The sequence below is a fragment of the Callithrix jacchus genome, chromosome 3 (genome assembly GCF_049354715.1).
Source record: "Callithrix jacchus isolate 240 chromosome 3, calJac240_pri, whole genome shotgun sequence".
Lineage (NCBI taxonomy): Eukaryota > Metazoa > Chordata > Mammalia > Primates > Cebidae > Callithrix > Callithrix jacchus.
This window is the reverse complement of record NC_133504.1, coordinates 77,966,162-77,971,835: the sequence shown is the minus strand read 5'-3', so window position 1 is coordinate 77,971,835 and position 5,674 is coordinate 77,966,162. Positions and strand designations below refer to the sequence as shown.

The 5,674-nt window shown below is 41.3% G+C and overlaps 1 pseudogene; it reads right to left on the bottom strand.

Annotated features, from left to right (window-relative positions):
* Nucleotides 1-2,031: 2,031 nt before the first annotated feature.
* LOC100406178 (glyceraldehyde-3-phosphate dehydrogenase pseudogene) lies at nt 2,032-3,140 on the bottom strand (annotated as a pseudogene).
* Nucleotides 3,141-5,674: the final 2,534 nt, after the last annotated feature.

Sequence of the window (5,674 nt, the reverse complement as noted above, 5' to 3'; positions counted from 1 at the left end):
GATTGTTCTATATTCTTTAAATTTCATAGCACCAATTCCTGAAATTGTTAATTATTGATTTTAACAATATACAATATTTTATAGTTTCTTTTGATTACAGTTAAATTACAGATTTTAATTTTTCTTGGTGTTTTATTAAACAGTTACAAGTAAAACTTCTTAACTTTGTTCATTACTTTCAGCAGCTCAAGCTTGGGAATCAGCTCTATGCTGATTAAGCTTCTGAGATTTTTTTTTCTACTGACAGCTGATAAAGAGTGCTTTCACAATAAATGTACTCTAATATATTTCTTGATTGTGATTGTTTTTTGGTCGAGGGTGGATAAGATAAGATACAGACTTACCAAAGAACACATAATTTGATAAGCTTTACCAAGTCTTTTTTTTTTAAAGCACTTATGTGTTTGAACTTGCTAAGTTCTCTCTCATCTTCTGTTTTTGTTTTTTGTTTGATTTAACACAGTAGGTGTGTAAAGGTGATACTTAAGAATAATGAAGAGGTAAGGTAGTTCTAAATAGAATTATTAGAGAAGAAAAATTTTAGAAAAATACTACTTCTCTTTCTTGGGCTTTAAAAAGAACTTAAACAGGATAAGTAAGTTGAGTGCATCTTTTTAAAAAATATATATATATTTTTGAAAGCACTGGGAGCTCTCTCCCTTCCCACAAGGACTTAAAACTACTGGCAGAAGGACTGTCTTGAAACATATCATGAGTGATAATTTTTCTTCCTATCTTCGAGGCAATCATTATCCTTGTTTTTCCTAATCCTTCTGCATTGGCTGTCTATTGATGAGTAGGTGCTAAAATAGCAAGAGGAGGGAGAGCATTAGGACAAATACCTAATGCGTGCGGGGCTTAAAACCTAGATGACAGGTTGATAGGTGCAGCAAACCACCACGGCACACACATACCTCTGTAACAAACCTGCATGTTCCGCACATGTATCCCAGAACTTAAAGTAAATTTTTTAAAAAGCACATTTATTAAAAAAGAAAAACCAATACATGTCTTAGAGAAGTCAGCCAGAGTCACACAATGCACTGTTGGGAACTTTCCATTTACTTATGTTTTAGTTTCTATGTATATTGGGACTCTGATCCTTCAAGGAACTGTTTTTCAAATTACCTTGTTAAACAAAATAGTTTCCTATCTACTGGTTACTTAAGTTAAAAAAAAGAAAAGAAAAACAAAGCTTTTATTTCTTGGCAGTTGTTGGAAGGAGATTGTGGTACCACATGAACTTGTTTAAAAACTAAAAGGTGGCATGAGCTGGTATAGTCAGCTTCTACCCCAAAACCTCTACCTCAAAATCTCTGAACCTGTTTTTGACAGGATACAGACTTCCAGAGGATCTTCTTGTTCTGAAGGCCCCTGTAGTGTAAAGTATGGTGCTTTGAATTTGGTTAAGTGGTCTATGAGCCTTCCTTATCGCCTTGTATTGAGCATCTTGAACACTTAGAACGTACCCGCTCCAGAAAAACAAATGTACAAACAAATAACCTATCCAAGGAGATTTCTAATCCGGTGGTTGGCAGATTATGCTGTGTATGTGATTCTGTTCCCTTTAAACTTTACTATCAGATTTTCTTCTGAAGCATCCTTCATTACTCTGTAATATCTTTGAAATTTCTGTGTCTCTGTGAGGTGTCAATAATTAGCAAAATACTCTGTCAGTTGGCAACAGCCTGATCTTTCTTATATATGCATTATGCAACAGACTCATGAAGACAAATTTGTTCCTCTGCCCGGTAAGGTACATGAAACCAAAACTAGTCTTCTAATCCCCAAACTTCTGCTTACTATGCATGAGACAAAAGAGATTAAACAAGGACATCCCAATTTCTTTTTTTTCTTCTTCTTCGGCTTTTTTTTTTTTTGGCAGAGCACAGGGGACTTTATTGATGGTACATGACAAGGTGGGGCTCCCTAGGCCCCTCCCTCTTCAAGGGGTCTGCATGGAAACTGTGAGGAGGGGCAATTCAGTGTGGTGGGGGACTCAGTGTGGCAGGGACTCCCCAGCAATGAGGGCCTCTCTTCCTCTCGCTGGGGCTGGTGGTCCAGGGGTCTTACTCCTTGGAGGTCATGTGGGACATGACGTCCACCACCCTGTTGCTGTAGCCAAATTCATTGTCATACCAGGAAATGAGCTTGACGAAGTGGTGTTCAGGGCAATGCCAGACCCAGCATCAAAGGTGGAAGTCACTGTTGAAGTCAGAGGACACCACCTGGTGCTCAGTGTAGCCCAGGATGCCCTTGAGGGGGCCCTCCGACACCTGCTTCACCACCTTCTTGATGTCATCATATTTGGCAGGTTTTTTCAGACTGCAGGTCACGTCCACCACTGACACGTTGGCAGTGGGGACATGGAATGCCATGCCAGTGAGCTTCCCGTTCAGCTCAAGGATGACCTTGCCCACGGCCTTGGCAGCACCAGTAGAGGCAGGGATGATGTTCTGGAAGGCCCCACGGCCATCACGCCACAGTTTCCCGCAGGGTCCATCCACGGTCTTCTGGGTGGCAGTGATGGCGTGGACGGTGGTCATGAGTCCTTCCATGATACCAAAGTTGACATGGATGACCTTGGCCAGGGGTGCTAAGCAGTTGGTGGTGCAGGAGGCATTGCTGACGATCTTGAGGCTGTTGTCATACTTCTCATGGTTCACGCCCATCACGAACATGGGGGCATCAGCAGAGGGGGCAGATATGATGACCCTTTTGGCTCCCTGCTGCAAGTGAGCCCCAGCCTTCTCCACGGTGGTGAAGATGCCAGTGGACTCCACCACGTACTCAGCACCAGCATCGCCCCACTTGATTTTGGAGGGATCTCACTCCTGGAAGATGGTGATGGGATTTCCATTGATGACAAGCTTCCCGTTCTCAGCCTTGACAGTGCCATGGAATTTGCCATGGGTGAAATCATACTGGAACATGTAGACCATGTAGTTGAGGTCAATGAAGGGATCGTTGACGGCAATGACATCCACTTTACCAGAGTTAAAAGCAGTCCTGGTGACCAGGCGCCCAATACGACCAAATCCGTTGACTCCGACCCTCATCTTCCCTATGGTGTCTCAGGGATGTGGCTGGTGATGGGAGACAAGATGCGGCTGTCTGTCGAACAGAAGGAGCAGAGAGCCGGACATCCCAATTTCTAAGAGTTTGTTATTTCCCAATCTAACTTCTTGCAGACTTAAAGAAAAACAGTGTAGTTTAGATTTTGAGAATATTCTGTTAAAGGAGAAGAATTTCTATTTTTCAGGTTTATCAAAAAATGAAGATGAAATAATAGCAAAGGTAGTTCCTAGAATAGTAAAGTCTTAGAAAACTTGGGGGGAAAAAGGCAAATAAATCGTCTCTTTTGTTTTCCTCTACATTTGCTTAAATATTTTACAGTTCTGTACCCAGATTTGTCTTGGTTGCAATCAGAACTACATAACTCCTTCAGGTTTTTCTGAAGCCAAGTCTCTAGGCTGATCACCAGATAAAATGTATTGAAAAATCATAGAGTAGCATGCAAACAGAAGAAAGCCAAATTTGTCCAAACAGAAAAACATTTAATCAAGTGAAATTTTCTTGATTTCGGCTTTTCTGAGTAAAGGCATCATTATTTAAACAGTGTGCTCTTTAGTATCATTACGTGTTCAATTGCATTGCTCCATGCCCCTTTATCTTCAAATATGGTGTTTCCTTTAATTTAAAAGGGTTTCAGTGTTCCCATTCCCTTATTTTCTAACAGACTTGCTTCTGGGAGAGATTAACTGTTGCCCTAGAAACACTCAAAACATCAATTTCCCTGGAGCAATATCTCACTAATCTCAGTACTTAAGTCACAATATTTAGTTAGAGTTTGTTCAGTGAATACTTTAAGGTTGATTAAATGACCATTAAATGTTCCAGAGCAACCAAAGTAAAAAGCTCAGAAGTAGCAGATCATCCATGTAGGAATGCAGCTCTCTCCACTCAGACACCAATTTTGTCAAGACCACCTAGAAGATGCACAACTACCATTTCCTAATGGTAATTGCAGAATTATCATTACTTATGGTACAGGTGATCCCATGCATAACTCATGTCTAACCTATATAAATTTCCCTAAAATTTCCTAAATGTGGCCTTCAGTCAAAACTTAGATAAACATTCAAGTGTGTATGTGTGTGCAACCTCAATGTGCAGAATCTGTCTTTTATTTACTTATCTTCTCACTTGTTGAGGTGCCTTTTTCTTCTTTGTATTGTTTATCAGCTCTCCAGGGAGGATCTTGGCAATTTAGACTATGTCTCTTTAGGAATGCAGATAGCAGATAATGAATTTTTTTTAAAGACAGTCTCACTCTATCTATTTGAGACAGAGCACTGTATCACCCAGTCTTGAGTGCAGTGGAGAGATCATGCATGGCTCACTGCAGCCTCCAACCCCTGGGCTAGGTGATCCTCCCACACCAGCCTTCTTAGCAGTGAGGACTGCAAGTAAGTGCCACCACACCTGGCTAAATTTTTATTTTTTTATAGAGATGGGATCTTGCTTTGTTGCCCAAGCTGATCTCAAACTCCTGACCTCAAGTAATCCTCCCACGTCAGCCTCTCAGAGTGCTAGGATTATAAGCGTGAGCTACCACACTTGGCAGAGGATGGATTTGAGAGGTATCTTCAGGCTGTTTGATCTCCCTGGAACAGAACAGAATTGGGTTTTGTTTTAGAGTTTGAATCAAGGATTAGATAACCTTCTGACGGAAAGTAGAATGTGATTAGAAAGATGCAGTTTCAAAATATGCCTACAAATTAATACATCTGCTCATAAGAGTTCCTGGAAGAGAAAAACAAAAAAACAAAAATAAAACAAAACAAAAATACCAGCAACGGCCGGGTGCAGTGGCTCAAGCCTGTAATCCCAGCACTTTGGGAGGCCGAGGCGGGTGGATCACGAGGTCAAGAGATCGAGACCATCCTGGTCAATATGGTGAAAGCCCGTCTCTACTAAAAATACAAAAAATTAGCTGGGCATGGTGGCACGTGCCTGTAATCCCAGCTACTCAGGAGGCTGAGGCAGGAGAATTGCCTGAACCCAGGAGGCGGAGGTTGCGGTGAGCCGAGATTGCGCCATTGCACTCCAGCCTGGGTAACGAGCGAAAACTCCGTCTCAAAAAAAAAAACCAGCAACAGCAACAAAATACGGAAACTCAATTCATAAATCAGCAGTTGATCAGAGATTGTGGAGGATCCCAGTAAAATTCACATGAATTGTTAAGAGAAATGCCATTCTATCACTTTTGAAAAGACTTTAATTAGCTTCTAGACCAGTGGGCCCAGTCTTTTTGACACCAGGGACTGGTTTAACGGAAGACAATTTTTGGATGGTTTCAGAATGCTTCAAGTGCGTTACATTTATTTTGCACTTTATTCCATTATTATTACATTATAATTTATACTGAAATACTTACAGAACTCACCATAATGTGGGATCAGTGTGAGCCCTGAGCTTATTTTCTTACTACTAGACAGTCCCATCTGGGGATGGTGTGATGGGAGAAAGTGATAGATCATGGGGCAATAGATTCTCATAAGGGGTGTGCAACCTGGATCTCTTACATGCACAGTTCACAACAGGGTGTATGCTCCTATGAGAATTTAACGCCATGCTGATCTGATGGCAGGCAGAGCTCAGGGGGTAATGC